Genomic DNA, 17,600 nt, shown 5'->3' on the forward strand with positions numbered 1-17,600 from the left:
AAGAAAAAAACAAATAATATAGGCATGCCATTTATGCAGCTTTGCCAAAAACTGCATGTAACAGTCTCCAAGACATTTCCCTACTGATGGGTGGGGGGAGGGACTAGACAAAGGCAGTTTAGATGTATGCCCAGTAAGGTCTGAGTGATGTGGAAAGGTGCCTACCTTTCCGCCAGTCATATCTGGGAACAACTTCGTGGCTGGGATGGGCATGGCTACTGCAAGCATGTGAAAAACTGAATATTTAAACTTCCAAATAAAGAAGTGAGCTTCTCTCTTCTCTCTCTGGAGCACTAGATTCCTGGTTCTCCTATGGCAGGGATGCTCTCCCCTGCACCCACATGGTGTATGGCCATGTTGGACTCCATACCTGTACTAATTGATTTTAATAATTATACACGGTTGTAACATGTAATTGAAACACTGGCCTTGTTTATGGCTCTGTGGAACCTCAGCTACATCTTTTCCAGGACTGGATAATTGACTCCAAAAACCAAATAAGCCCAACCAACTATGTCTTCTTCTACTGGCAAAGAATGAAATTTGATATAGGGCATTTTTATTTTTTAGGAAATGATTCAACATGCTCTAAATTACTGGTCCTCCAGGAGACATTATGTGATTTGATTAGACTTTGGGTATGGAAAGTATACAACTACTACCAATTCACTGAGTTGAGATGGAGGAGCATGGATAAAGAATATCACTCCAGCTACAATGATAAGACTTGGTTCAAACATAAAATTCACAGTAATTTTCACCTTTTCTATTTTGTTTTTATTAATTCAATCTCTCTCTCCCTCTACTGTCTGATATGCTGCCAGTCCCTTCCATTGAATTTTTTCATCCAGAGGATGGCAGATTCCAGATGGTGTAGGTTAGAAAGATTAAAACAAGTTAGAGGGTGCTATTTAAAAAACAAACAAACATGCACTGTAAAAAGAGAATAATTAGTACATACAAGTTGTTTTGTTTGTTTGATTCATTTATGGTCTTTACTGGGGGGAAAAAATCATGTTCCTCATCACACACCACCAGCAACAAACAGGGAAAGCACAAAGTCCCACCAACCACCACAGTCATGGTGGGATAATGCCAATTCAGGCATACTCTCTGCTGGAATTTAAATTATAAACTGAGGGGCCAAGGATACTCTTCATGAAATATTTAAACGAAAAGCATTACACTAAATGACAATTAACAACAACAAAAATATAGCTGCTATAATTTTTTTCTAGCAGGACATTAGGCCAAATTAGATCATTGTAGCCTTCTTTCTCCAACTATTCATTTAATCCTTCACTTAATGAAGTCAGCCTGTTGAGTTCTTCCCACAGTGCTACAGGTTGACTTCATTCTTTTGTGTGTAATGAATATTTCTCAAAGAAAAAATCTTCATCATTGAAGTAAATGAATCACTTCAAACATTCATTTCATTATCAGTGGGTGAATCTCTGTCTTCATTTTTAAGTACTATGATATAACTAGCAAATGTAGATTTCAGATGTAGTTCTTGCTACCATTTTGAGTTGCAAGTCAATACCTCTTTGGTATTTCGAATTGTCCCTGCCAATATAATAGCCCCTTTATTGTTGTTGGCTCAGCTACCTGATAGTGCTAAAAGGTTTATATTCCCCTGCATACTTGACAGAGATTCTATTCAAGGCTTAGTGTTTCTTTGCCTCAACTTCACATTCCTCTTATGTCCTTAATAGAAAATATCTATTTCTATTCTGCTAGGTATTTCTTTTCTAGCTCTTCTTATGACAACAGAGTTCCATCTTTTATAATTATTCCCAATAGTAACTTAAGTTTGCATCTTAGACTCTTGATAATATGAAGACATTATCTTAGCTTGTAATGTTAACAATTTATTGGAATATAATATTATAAATTAGAGACCATGTTTTATCCATAGTAGACAGAAATGTTATTAATATATGCTGGATGAATGAGTGGTATATAACTAAAAAAATGATCTTAACTACAAGGGAATTTATATATTATGTGTATAACACTTACATGCCAGGAACTTTTTTTTATTTTATTACAATTGTGTTTAATTATGTTATTTTCTTGAAAATTACATATTATAATATTGATATATTTTGTTTCTAAATAAAACTGAGATGCAAGACAGCAAATAAATTATTATGGCTTTAACATTTACAAATGGGCAGAATAGTGACCTGAAAGTAGGCCATCTTAAGTTTTGCTTTTCTTTTAAAACAATGCAAAGGTGTTCGTTTGTAGAAGTGTTGGTTGTTGTTTCTCTAACTTCTGCACATAATAAAACTTCATAATTTAGAGGAAACTTCAAAGATATTTTAATTCAACTTTCAAAATGATTTGGAAATGTAAGAAGAGAGCTTGAGACTAATGGACTTGAGTATCATTTCAGATTGAGGATCTTTAATCACTTTAATTCCTCACAAAGGAGTCTGAAATTGTCTGTGAGTAGAAGTTTAATAGCTGAGAGGTGCTCTATAAAAAGTTCTACAGCTATAAATGGCAATTCAGATATAAGCCAATAAAAGGCAGATAATGACTTAAAACTGTATTTTAAAACCTGTATTTAGAGTAATTTGTTAAGAATTATAGTTACTTTGTTAGAATAATTTTTGTGTAACCAATTCTTTTTAAAATGTCAGTTGAGAAAATGGTATCTTTGTAAACTTACTTTTACTCAGCTTTAAATGGAAGTTATAAAAATTAATATAATTTGGTTGAAAAGGATATTATATGGAATAATTTCTTCCTGCATTCAACATGCTATTGAAGAATAACCTGATGTTTGAAACACTGTCCAGTCTGCAGGCCTAAAGTTATTCATTCCAAACAGAGCACATTCAAACAGAGAGAGGCTAATGATTTACTTTCTCAAGTGAGCTGTGTCTCTTCATTTATTTTCTTGGCTATCAGCAGTCAAGTTCTCACAGAGTACCTACCTGCATTACATCTCTGACAGAATCACCTAGAAAGTAAATGTGGATAAATTACCAAGTCACAGTTGACAAATGAGAGAAAAGTCTTGGGAGGTATTGCCACTTACCTCCAAATTTTGGGTGTCCAAAGAACCAAGATTATAATAGCTGAATGGAGTCTTACAGCTGCAAGACATGTTTTAACCAAGTGACTGACTTATCACTGAACTCAGACTGATTTTATCAAAAAATATTCTACTCTACACAGACAAGCAAGGAAGTAAACTGTATTCAGTTACATAGTGTCTTCTATGCTTTTTCTGTGTGCAGTGCTATGAAATAAAAATTAACAATAGTGAATAATTTGTACTGAATTCTTCCTATGACCAACTGACTAGCTAAGCAAGAAAATAGTTTTGTTTTGTTTTTACTGATATTTATATGTGAAGTAAAAGGAGCATAGAGAGGTGAAATGACTTCCTAAAGTTATTTGGAATTATATCTATTTTTTCTAGTTCTGCACAGATTATTTTATTTGTTCCTCACCGCAACAGGGTTTAAAGTAAATAAAAGAATTTGGCTCAAAGGAGATAATTTGTCCCAGCATGAAAATGAAATTGTCTACTTTAAACAATTAAAATCCGTGATCTAATCTAAAACGTATTCAAGAGGGCCACCCATCCCCAAGTTGTTCACTTCTCCCAGAGAATATTATTTCTTGAGATAACTCATGTTTGGAGGACAAAGCCTCTTTTTTCTTTTTCTGTTAATCCTCACCTGAGGATATTTTCCCATTGGTTTTTAGAGCAAGTGCAAGGGAGAGGAAGAGACACAGAGAGAAACATCAATGTGAGAGAGACACACAGCTTCCTGCATGTACCCCAACCGGGTTGGGGATCAAGCTTGCAACACAGGTATGTGCCCTTGACTAGAATGAAATCCAGGACCCTTCAGTTCATGGGCCAATACTCTGTCTACTCAGCTAAACCTGTCAGGGCCAGAGGAGAAAGGCTTTTCTTTTTTTCTTTATTGATGAAGATATTACATATGTTTCCTTATCCCCCCATTATTCCCTCCCCCCATACTCATGCCCTTGCCACCCTGGTGTCTGTGAATATATCCCAAGAAACTAGAAAAACCAATAAAAAAAGGATATATGCACCTCTATGTTCATAGCAGCACTATTTACCATAGCTAAGATTTGGAAACAGCCTAAGTTCCATCAGTAGATGAGTGGATTAAAAAGCTGTGGTATAGCTACATAATGGAATACTATGCTGTGGTATGTGGTAAAAACAAAAAAACAAAAAAAAAAGAAAGAAAGAAAAGAAAAGAAAAAGGAAAAGGCTCTTAATCTTCAAGTATTGAGTGAGTGGTAAGCCACACAGAGAGAATCTGAGATCAAGGACTATGAGTAGATTTTTATCATAATTAGAGCATATTCAATACTCTATTAATTATAGTAGATTGTTCAAAACTTATTTTACTGTGTGTATTTTAGTTACTTGGGTTTAGTTATTATACTGAGCAATATCAGAATGTGAATTTTAAGGGTTAGTTTTATTCTGTGGAATGATGAAGTTTATAGATTACAGAGCAGACTGCACAACAAATAGGCATATGATGGACCACACTATACAGGACATTTCCCTCACTTTTCCATGTAATACTATCCACTTATGACTGATATATTTATTTATTTATTTATTTATTTATTTATTTATTTGCTTATTTGCTCATAGATATTACTTATCTTTGAACAGCTTTTCGTTTTTGTTTTTTTGAAAAAATACTTTTTAAAAAACACAATCAGGCTATAAGGGGTCAACGGGAGAAAAAGGGGGACATATGTAATACTTTAAACAATAAAGATTTAAAAAGATATGAGTAAAAATACAAGCAAAAAATACAAATAAAATGTCTTCCAATGAATTGACCCTGAAATACTCATCCATACCAGGTCTAACTAAGTGCTCCCATCTTGTTTCTATATTTTATTGGATTATATTCTATTTGCTTGCATGGCATGTTTTTGAACCAGAAAGAGAGCTCCCTAATAGAAAGAAAAACATGTCTTATTTATTTCCTAATGAAGTGGTTGGTTATTCAAATAATGTTTATTAATTAAATTAGAGTCACATCAATATCTGTTTTGTTTTTATGCAGTATTCTCTAGATTTTAAAAGTCATGAGATCTCATTTCTATGGGTAAAGTAACACCTGGGCTGGCACTTCGTAACCTATAGCAGATAGTGGGAAAAGGAGAGTGTTTACTAAAAGGAGACACAGATACTAAAACATGAGAATGAAAAATTCCTTCAGAATCTCCCTCTGACAAAATTGAGTACACAATGTTATGAACAATTCTTGCAGATAGCATCCTAACCAGCTCTTCAATACCATGAAGAAGGTTTGTTCTTAAAATAAAATTCTGGTACTCCAAATGATGAATAAGGTGCAACCAACTGTACAGATAGTAACGTCACAGCTTCCAGTTGATTTCACCAGGTCCTGCCTTATATGCTGCTTTCCCCAAGTATTACAGGCTAAGTGGATGTCATATTTTGACAACTATATAATTTATTTTGGCAGCATGCTCTCTCCTTTGATGTCATGTTCTGACAGGCTCTACTTAGGTGATGCACTCATGGGAAACAGAACATTTCACAGATTTACCAGTCCTTTAGAGGTTTTGAAACATAATAAATAGTTCTAAATTTTGAACAGTGCTCTATTTTTAACAAATAAAGTAAATACTTTGCCTATGCACTTTAGCATTCCAAAACTAGAAGCCCATGTGAAATGCCCAAAATCATCCTTGTCTGAACAGGAGTAGCATTCACTTGTGAACATCTGCCCTCTCCTTTCCCCATTTACACCAGAATTATGTATTTTAATATTGGCTTGTCAGCCATTTACTTATTCTGTTTTTATTCAATTAAACTGATTTGAAAGCAACAAAGAGAATGACTTTTTATAAACTCCCTACTTCACATTTCTGAAACTGGGCTAAATACTGGGAGATCAGAAGCAATCACTTCTAATCTATGAACAACTTTTGGAAATGTTATAGTACCAGAAACTAAGAATGCTTATTCCAGAGTGTATTTTTTCTTCTGTTATATGATTTCCAAATAAATATTTCTTCTTACCATAGACAGTTTAAGTAGCAGTCTAATATACAATGGCATTTTATGTCTCTTTTTTCACATCAAAAGCTACCAGAATTAGATGTGTCCTCAAAATGAATGGTTGTAAAGACTGAAATCTACTACTAGTCCTGGCTTAAATGGTCAAAATATAAATGACAAGGATAGCCCAGTCCAACTATTATATTTTCCTGGCTTTAGTAACTGAGGTCAATAAAATCCATGAAAACATTATTTCAGTCTTAATATCATTTCTTTTTTCAGGAAATAATACTGATTTTCTGAGCATATAAATATTGATTCTACTCTGTTTTGCTTTTGTTTTACTTTCCAAAATGCATAGGCCTGCCATGTAGAAACAAACCCATGCCTAGATTAAACTGAAGCTTTGTGCTTACCAATACCCGCTGTTTCTGAATGATGTAACATCAGATTTTTATTCTTTAATTATTATTTTCAAGCACAATAGAGCATTGACATTATTTAGAGTTGTTTTGTAAGCATTTCTGTGTATTATAGTGTAGTTATTAGAATGAGCACATCCTGTTTAATAGGAAAAATTAAGCATTTGAGAAAAATTATTAGTAACATCATCAGTTTTGCTAGTAAAATGAATAGCATTTTATAAAATATCTGTGAATGCCATTCATTAATATATATATATTAATGTAATGCTTGGTGAGTGATGAAAAGAACTTTTGTGTCAGACAAATGTCTGCTAGACTCAAATGAGCATTTTGTCATTATGATGATATAATATAGCTAACCCATGTCTCACCTTCAGAAAGAATGTGTCAGCATTGGTGGAGAAGTTCTCTTGTCCAGGAATGCTCCTTTCTGATAAGGAGTCAAATGTTATGTGGTAGATTCCACACTCAAATACAATTTAAATACATTACACATTTCATGAAGCTGTGAACTGCACAGGTCATTGCTATGAAAGAGGTGTTCAGTGAGATACCAAGTGACTAGGAGAATTTCTTAGCTCAACTGCTAAACAAAATAACTCTCCTTAGATACAACTGGCATGGGTTGAAATGTGTCCTAAAATTCCTGGTACATTAAAATGCCACTGTATTTGGCAACTATTTAAAGTTACTTATATTAAAACTAGAGGCCCCCAGTGCATGACATTCGGTCCCCTCAGACTGGCCTGTGCCCTCTCATAATCCCAGACCCCGGGGGAACAGTCCTTCTGCTGCAGAGGCAGACAGGTCTCCCATCACCACTGCTGTGCTTGCAAGCCCATGAGCTCAGCTTCTGACTGAATGGCACTGTGGGAGCACACTGACCACTAGAGGGGAAATGGGTGGGGAGAGAGGGGGGAAGCTCCTGCATTGAGCGTCTGCCCCCTGGTGGTCAGCGCATGTCATAGCGACATTCCACTGTTTGCTTAATTTGCATATTAGCCTTTTGTTATATAGGATAAATTAATATGAACAAGCCCTTATCAACCTGGCTGATAATTCTATCCTTATTAGAATATATTGGGATACATACATCAGAGAGGAAAGACCATGGGAAGACATAGAGATAAAATGAGCATACAAGCCAAGGATAGAGGTCCTCAGAGAAAATCAACTCTGACACCTTGACCTTGGACTTCTAGCTTCTAGAATCTTTAAAAAATACCCCATCCATGCTACTTTGTTATGGCAGTCCTGGCAGAGTAACACATGAGCTCCAGCCCAGGCAGAATTCCATGATGTCATTTAACCAGATCCTAATATGTAATATATATAAGCCTTAGTCACAGCCTTAGTCACAGCCTCCGTCTGTCAGAGGCTTCCTGAGGAAGGGACACCTAGTATGTCTCTTAAGGAAGCAAGGGCTTTGTCTTTTGAATTACAGGATATTTGGTGGGATTCATCTAATTCAAACTATAAGCTATCCTCCTTAAACCACTTTGTTTAACAGTGCTTTCTAGGCAGACTCAAAGCCACCCCTTTTTGACATTCTGAAACAGTAAGAACAGTCATCCTTTGATTTTAATTGAACTTAGCACACCTGCAATGCCTTTTAGACCTATAAATGACCCTGCATATCTTGGCAACTACACCAGTCTTTGAACTTAATAATGTATTGCAGTATTATCTTTTCATCAGAAAGCAAGTGTCCAAGAAAATGAACCTCATTTTGATGTATAAGGATTATTTTTTAACTTCATTTTTATTGTTTACGCTATTACAAATGAGACCCATTCCCCTCATCCTATTTTCCCACTCCCACCTGGCCCCTGGACCTCCTTACCACTGGCCATCATCACACTGTTGTCTGTGCGTAGGTGCTTTTGGCTGATCCCTGGACCTGGATATTATTATGCTAAGTGAAATAAGCCAGTCAGAGAAAGACAAGTACAATATGAGCTCACTTATATGTGGAACCTAATGAACAAACTAAACTGACAAAATAAAAGCACAGGTATAGATACATAGAACAGACTGACAGTTGTCAGAAGGGAAAGAGGAGGAGGATGGGATGAAAGAAGTTGATGTATAAGAATTCTGAAGGATATATTCTCCAGATATGAGGAGCAAATAAAAAATACAGTGGAAGTTGTCAATTTGTAAAATAGAGAGTTAGTATTAAAACATAATGAGGAAATGAACATATTTTGATGTATAAGGATTATTTTTTTAACTTAAAATACGGTTAAGAAATAGTATCTCTCAAGCAGAGTTAAAAGCAGTGGTATATTTAAGGAAGAATATATAGTTTTGCATTGTAGAAGTTCATGGGAGTAGGTTAGAATAGAGCCAAAGGCTATTGTTATGATATCAAGAAACATGAATATCATTTTAAAAGAGGAGGGGAGTCAGTTAAGGGAATTAAGTGGGGAAGGATTAGTATCTGATTCATAGTTCAGCTAAATCCTTTGTGCTAACAAAGTAAGATAAGTGAAAATTGGTTCAGAAATCTAGTCAAATCATCCACCACAATACCAGTTTCAATTTTCATCTCAAAATACATTTATTTTTTTTCATCTCTCATCTCTATGAGACAGAATAGGGTGGATAGTGATAATTTTCATATTATTACCATTATTGTTTTTAACATTATTGAGATATAATTTATATAAATTTATATAAAATTAAGTTCGTTCATTTTATGTATACATTTCAATGAATTTTAACAAAACTATACATCTGTGTACAATTAATCACAATGTGTATATGTGTCTACTCCCTCCTCCTCCATTCCTACAGCTGTGTTGAGGGGATTGGGAACATTTATCATCTCCTTAAGATTGACCAGCATGCATGGAGCTATTCTGCTTTGGTACAGATCCAAAAACTGAAGCCCAGAGTGAGAAAGGGGCCAATGTAAGGTCTCTTGGCATCAGGGGCACAGCTGTGCTAAACAATAGCACCAGTCAATTTGCACCAGACAATTGCTTAGCAACCAAACTAAGCCCAGGTGACACACTTTTCTTTCAAAGGATCTTTGCATGAGAAAGCCCCCCTCCACAGTGATTTGAGTTTTAAACACTTAGAGAAATATGATTTTCTTTAAAAATTGAAAAATCGCTTTTTAAATATATTTTTATTGATTTTTTTTACAGAGAAGAAGAGATAGGGATTCACAGAAAAATGGATAAGAGAAAAACATTGATCAGTTGCCTCCTGCACACCCCCCATTAGGGATGTGCCTGCAACCAAGGTACATGCCCTTCAATTGAACCTGGGACCCTTCAGTCCACAGGCTGATGCTCTATCCACCGACCCAAACCAGTCAAAGTGAAAAATAACTTTTTAATTGCATTTCTACATTACTTATATAAATCCATTTTACATCTGGACTTATTTTCTGCAGCTGAACACTGTTGGGATTTTTAGTCTGTTTTATGTTTAACATTTCTTTCATTGTAGATATGCTGGTGAAAGTTCTCACCTGTTGTTGTTGAAATATAAATTATTTTGCTACCTGGTTAGAACCTAATTTTACTTCATCTAGAATTCAATATAGACGTTTTAAATGTATGTTAGGCAGTATGTTTCAATTCAATGTGCATTGGATTATGTTATTTCTAATTATAACTTATATTTTATTCTTCATTCTTATTTTACATCTAGTGTTTATAGGTCTACTAGAGGCCTGGTGCATGAAATTCATGCACAGGATTGGGGGATAGGGGTAGTCCAGTCTGCACTCTTTCACAATCCGGGACCACTGGCTCCTAACTGCTCACCTGCCTGGCTGATCAACCCTAATTGCCTCTGCATGCCAACCTGATTGCCCTTAACTGTCCCCGGCTGCTGGCCTGGTCACCACCAACTGCCCCCCTGCCGGCCTGGTCGCCCCACTCAGCATAATGTTCAGTCGTTTGATCATTCCTCACTAACCCCTTTGCTAGCCTGTTTACCCATGCAGCCTATTGTTCAGTAGTTTGGTTGTCCCTCACTAACCCCCCTGTTGGCCTTGTCATCCATTGCAGCCTACTGTTCAGTTGTCCCTCGGTTGTTTCAGTTGTCATGGCCTCTGGCTTTTTATATATTAGGATATTTTTTTCTATTGCTGTTTTAATTTTTTTTCTATTGTTGATTTAACAATTTGGTTGTGAGATTTCTACTTAGTGGTTGTCTCTTTGCTCTGGTTTGGATTTATTCTGTTTCTTATAGCATGTGTTAATATAGTTAATAAAATCTGGGTTTCCTTTGGCCATTAGTTACAGGAATTCAGGCAGGTAATATACTAAAAAGTTTAGGTATGATATGAAAGTTTTTATTTTTGTTAATTTATTTCCTAAGAATTAGGAGTAAGAAGCAATAAAATGGAAAGAAGGCTTTCCTAATAAAATGAAATAGCACATATTGAAGAAAGGGAGAGAACGACTTTGCAGTTCATTTAAATAACACTAGATTATTAAATTTTCTTTCCTGTGGCCTGTGCTTTAAAGAGAGATTTATTTTTCATGGACTAAGTGGATCCAAAATTTATCACAAAAGGAGAAAAGTACACTATCTTCCACTGATATTTGCTTAGCAAAAAAAAAAAAAAAAAAAAAAAGGAAGCAAAGGAAATTTTGTTTTAATGATTTTCATCACAACTTACTAGGGTAAATAGCTTTATAAATATATATTTGATACAAATGAGGGGGGATCATAATTTTTCTATCATTGTATATTCTAACATAACCTTCAAGAATAAAGGTAGATGAAGAATCCTGGCTTTTATCTCAGCAAATATTCCTAGTTTTATGCCAACCTTAATGAAAAACTCTTGCATAGTTTAGTTCTATAACAAGCTATCCATTTATAGGGGGTAATCATGATGCCTCCATCTTGGGATATATTGTGAGCATTGAGATAATGCTTGCTACAAGTATGATCTATTCAAGATGCCTAGCATACAGTAGTTGCTCACTCATGGAATGGAAGGCCATTATTTCACTTATTACCATTCCTTGGAAGCTATTTCCAGATTCTAGCCCCCAAACCTGGCTGCTACTGTCTTTCCTGCATTCTTTGTCTCATACCTGCCCCTTCTCCCACTTCCACACATACATACTGGATTCAGCATTAGCTAGCCTTTGTTCTGATTTATACACAACAATCAAAATTGCCAATTCCCCAACTGGACCAGACTTGAGCTTGGGTAAGAATAATACTGTTTCTCTTCTATTCATCCCAACCACAACAACAACCAAAAGCCCCAAAATGGTATTTAGTTTATTGATAGTTATATGAATATATATTAAATTAATTTGGTCATTTAGAGATCCAAGTTAGAGGATGCCAGTTAAACTCAGACTCATTTTACTCATATACCATGTCTATATATTGGTATATCTGTAATTCTCTACTTTACTTGGCTAGAATATTAAAATCACAAATAAGCACATGTATTTTTTCATTTTTTGTTGAATAACTTGTTGAACACTTACCACGTATTGTTTTAGGTATGAGCTATATTAACATGCAAGTTAGACAAGGTTCTTGCTTGTGAAGTTTCCTTCTGGTACTGAAAAGTACAATAAGTACACTAATATTCAGCCTTAGTAGGTGCCATTGAGAAAATACATCAGTAATTTAGTAGATGACAGCCAGAGATGGGAGGTGCTGGAATGGGCTCCTTTAGAAGAGGTGAGGGGGGAGGGGTTTACAAAGTTCCCTCCATGTCTGTAGATGTCTTTTTCCTTGAGAACATAGATGATCCAAATGAAGAACTGAAGAAATAATCATCAAGAAAAAGGGAATAGAGGGGAAGGAGAATGTTTGAGGTGGGGGAGTCCTAGATGTGTTTGAGGAAGAGATGGAACACCAGTGTGGTTGACTTTATGAGGGGGACATTAGAAAAGTAGTAGAGATGAAGGGAGCAGGGAACACAGGGTTTAGATCTTTGTCATGGCATGTTTCATTGCAGCCATTTTACATAAATGTATCAAATAAATTAAAACAGACAAGAAAGACACATACACACACAAAAGAGAACGGAAAGAAACAAGCAATTACACCTTTGGGTCAACAAGTAGCACTTCACTCTCTGTCTCTGAATACTTTTGTGTTTCTGTCTTCTAAAATTCTTTTTTTTTCTATTTCTGCCTATATCTTTTCCCATATGTGCTTCAAAATAATAGGTTCCTAAGCTGTTCTCTCTCACATTCTAATCGTTCTATGCCTCTACATTTTGTATATGTCTGAGACAGAACATCAGAGCTTTCCCTCAGGATTATCAGAAATGTGCCTGGTCTGAACTACCGGGTAAGTTGCTTGGGTTATAAAGATGTGTAAAACACCATTGCTACCCTCAGAAGCTGATGTCTAGTTATTTATCTCATTCTTTCATGTATAGGCTTTATTTCAAATTCTACTGATAGTGACATGGGCCAATGGCCTGGGCATCTCATCCTCCCTGATTTCAGCCTAAGTGACAGGCGCAGATGGAATCAGCTTTATTAGATCATTAAGGCCTTTACTCCTATCACCAGGGTTTTGAGGGAGTAACCTTTAAATAAAATGGGTTTTATTCTTATGGCATTCAAATAAAATATTAAAACTATTATAAACTGGTGGTTGGTTTAATCTGTCACTTATTTTTACCAGTTCATTTTAACCTGTTTATGAAGAGCATTTATTCTTCTAAGAAACAGTTACTGTAGAGCCAGAGCAAGAGAAAATAATGGGAAAATATTAAAGAGTCCTGTTATATATCAGGTTTGAAAATTGGGGACTACATACTCTGCTTTCTAGATCCTGACAATTTTGGATCTTAAAGCAAGAGTATATCATTCAACCGCCTTTTAAATTGAAGATTGTTCACCCCTGCATTCCATCTCCACTTTCATCATTTTAAGACTTTCAAGTAATAAAAAGTAAAATGAAAGAATCATAAATTGTAAAATGTAGAAAGACTCTTAAAGGTCATATTGTCCTACATTTTATGTGTTGGGTGAATATATTCTATACCATAAAATTCAACATAGTGGACTGGATATTGCTAAAAAGTGTGATTAAATTTCCCTTTTATAACTTATATAAGTAAGGCAATAGAAAGATATCTTTTCTGAGAACTAATAACTTATTTTAGCTTTGTTCCTATCTATATCTTGCTAGTGTGCCTTGAGTACCATGATAATTAACATTGCTCTGAAGTTTCTGGGTAATGCAACCTAACATAAACAAAATAGAGTGAACTTACTACATAATCTGTAGTCAGTCCTTGAAGGCTATGGAAAGATAATATTACACCTCAAAAAATCTTTTAAAATGATAGAAATAATATTCTTTAAGAGATAAATAATGAGATTAATATATAATTGGCAAACCACTACTTTATTTTCTGTATTTATAGATTGATCTGTTTTTGGACATTTCATGTGAGTGAATCATGTAACTTATAAGTAGTATAGTCCTTTGTGACTAGCTTCTTTCACTTATCATGTTATCTTGGAAGTTAATCTTATTGTATCAGCTCTCAGTATTTAATTTCTTTTCATTGTCAAGTAACATTGCATTGTATACCACATTTTATTTATTTATTTATCAGCTCATGGACATTTGGATTGCTTTGTCTTTGGGGCTATCATAAATAATGTTGCCATGAACACTTGTTTACTTGGTTTTTCATGGACATATATTTTTATTGACCTTGGGTACATAACTAGGAATGTTTACATTTATTTTGGGTATCTACATAGCCATTGTTGGGTCATAGATTAAGTCTTTATTTAAGCATTTGAGAAACTGCCAAACTGCTTTCCAAAACTCCTGCATTATTTTACATTCCCATCATCAAAGTATGAGAAGCTTCCAAATTTTTTTATAGCCTTACAGTTATTACTTTAAGCATTTTATATAATTGATTTTTTACAGAGAGGAAGAGAGAGGGATAGAGTGTTAGAAACATTGATGAGAGAATCATTCACCAGCTGCCTCTTGCACACCCCCTACTGGGGATGTGCCCGCAACCAAGGTACATGCCTTTGACCGGAATCGAACCTGGGACCTTTCAGTCTGCAGGCTGACGCTCTATCCACTGAGCCAAACTGGTTTCGGCTATTTTAAGCATTTTAAATGCTGTAACCTCAAAGGCAAGTTTTGTGACTCAGTTCAGACTTATTATTATTTTATTCACAAAAGCTGATTTCAACAAAAGAATAAAGAGAACCATGAAGATTGTTTAGAATGTTATATGAAATCATAATATAAAGTTATATTTATATAATAATTGCAATTTTATTTGTGTATGTGTATTCATATACATAGATGCATATTTTTGCATTTCAACTTACATATCAGAAGAATTGAAATCAAATACATTTACCTCCTATTTATGTTGTAAAAATTGAATGTGATAATGTAAATAAAGACCTCAGAGAAGTTTCTACTTCATCCTTTGTAAGTCTTCTATAGATAGTCTATTATTTTTGTGGTTTGTTTTTTTTACAAACTGATATAAGCTAATTTGAACTTCACAACTGGTTATTTTTAGTAGATGCAGCAGACACATCTAAAATCACATGTGACAGATATTACTTTTTAAATTTTAGTTAATTCTAATTCATTTATATTTAAGCTAGAGGCTTGGTGTACAGATTGGTGCACGGGTGGGGTCCCTCAGCCTATCCTGTGGGGATTGGGCTGAAACCAGCTCTCTGACATCCCCTGAGGGATCCCAGATTGTGAGAGGACAATTCTAGGGTGACGCACTGCAGAATCCAGCTCCCTCCTCTCTGGTTCTGGGTGAGTCACCTGAGACCCACAGCTCCCAAGACACCTCAGCTCAGAAGCTCCTGCATTGAGTGTCTGCCCCCTGGTTGTCTGTGCACATCATAGCTGTCAGTTGAATGGTCATATGTTTGCTTAGGCCTTTACATATATAAATAGCTGCATGTAGTCAGCTTTTATCATATTGGATTGCATAGTTCTGCACAGATGGTGGGGCAGGATTAATTCTGAATCCTAGGCTAAGACTTCCACTCGAAAGAACTGGCTGCTAAGCTCATCAGATTTTTGTACTCTTAATAATAATAATAATGTATGTGTGTGTGTATATATATATATATATATATATATATATATATATATATATCAAAGTACAATATTTCAAACTAATCCCTATGTTTTAATAGCATTTATTTCACCAATTCAAAATAATTATAATTCTTGTTATAATTAGCGATCAGTCTAGTGAAGGCCATATTACTGTAATAAAGCAGTTGTAGCACAGCTCCACTGGAGAGTTCATTACTGAGTAGAAATCTTGCAAAATTAACCATCCCAAGGTGGAGATAAGAGCTAACTAACATACAAAGGCATTTTACATTACTTTTACTGAAGTGCTTTAAAGCAAATTACAAATAACAAACACAATTATTGTTATCGTTTACATGTTTTATTTCATATGGAAGAGTATAAATAATATACAACAAAATCCTGGGCTATTGCATTGGGAAGGATGGGAGACTTACTATTATAATAGATTAAGTACAAGTAGTAAAAATTCTGAACAGAATCAGATAATTTCATAGAGATAATTCTATCTAGACATGATCCTCCTGCTAAGCGTCAACTTCTGTTTTATCTCCTGACACTGTTGAGCTTCAGAGCAGGTGTGAAAGGCATTTTTGAAAAGTAGACTCTTCTAAGCTTATGCTTTATTGAACCTGCACAGTAGTTAATAAGTATAAGGTTAGATAAACCAACATAAATAGCTAATAGAGACCTTGATTGAGCCACAGTGCACAGAGAGACTGAGATCTCTTTATATGGATATAGACACGCCAGCCTGTTTGCCCCTAACTGTGCTCCCCTGCAGGCCTAGCCCCCCAACTTCTCTCCCCTTCAGGCCTGGGTCCCCCCCAACTGCCCTTCCCTGAAAGCCCAGTCGCCCCCAGCTCCCCTCCTCTGCCGACCTGGTCACCCCTAACTGCCCTCCCCTCTAGGCTTGATTACTACCAATTGCTCTCCTTTGCAGGCCTCATCTCTCCCAATTGCTCTCCCCTGCTGGCCATCTTGTGTCGGCCATCTTGTGTTCATGTGGGGCAACCATCTTGTGTGTTGGAGTGATGGTCAATTTGTATATTATTCTTTTAGTAGCTAGGATAATATCAAAGTACAATATTTCTAACTAATAATATAAAAGGATAGGTCCTCTTGTATTATGAACCCTCCTCCCCATCTCTTCCCGAGGTATTCACCACACTACTGTCTCCATGGCTTATGCATATAGTTCTTTGGCTGATCTCTTTCAGCCATACCCTGCTTCCCTCTGAGAATCATCAGCATGTTACATGCTTTCATGTCTCTGTATCTATTTTGTTTGTCAGTTCATTCTGTTCATTAGATTCCACATATAAGTGAGATAATGTGTTATTTGTCTTTCTCTGATTGGCTTATTTTGCATAACATAATATCCTGCAGAACCCTCTAAGTTGTCTCAAAAGGTGAGATCCTTCTTTTTTATAGCTGAATAGTATTTCATTGTCTAAATGTACCACAAATTATTTTATCCAGTCATCTACTGATAGGCACTTGAACTTTCTTCTGATCTTAGCTATTGTAAATAACACTGCCATGAACACAGAGGTGCGTATTTTCCTTCTGATAGGTGTTTCAGGCTCCTTAGGATATATTCCTAAGAGTGGGATCTCTGAGTCAAATAACAGTTCCATTTTTTAATTTTTTGAGGAAACCACACTGTTTTCCATAGTGATTGTACCAATCTGCATTCCCACCAGTAGTGTACTAGGGTTCCTTTTTCTCCGTGTCCTCGCCAGCACTTGTTTGTTGATTTATTGGGGTAGCCATTCTGGCAAGCATGATGTAATACCTCATTGTTGTTTTAATTTGCATCTTTCTGGTGATTAGTAATGTTGAGCATTTTTTTTTCCGTATATCTCTTGTCATTTCTATGTCCTCTTTAGAGAGGTGTCTATTTAGGTCCTTTGCCCATTTAAAAAAAATTTTTTTTTGTCTTCTTTTTGTTGAGTTGTATGAGCATTTTATATATTTTGGAAATTAACCTCTTAACAGATGTAACATTGGTAAATATGTTCTCCCATAATGTGGGTTCACTTTTAATTTTG

Source organism: Pipistrellus hanaki, assembly GCF_964339955.1.
Source record: "Pipistrellus hanaki genome assembly, chromosome: 9".
Classification (NCBI taxonomy): domain Eukaryota; kingdom Metazoa; phylum Chordata; class Mammalia; order Chiroptera; family Vespertilionidae; genus Pipistrellus; species Pipistrellus hanaki.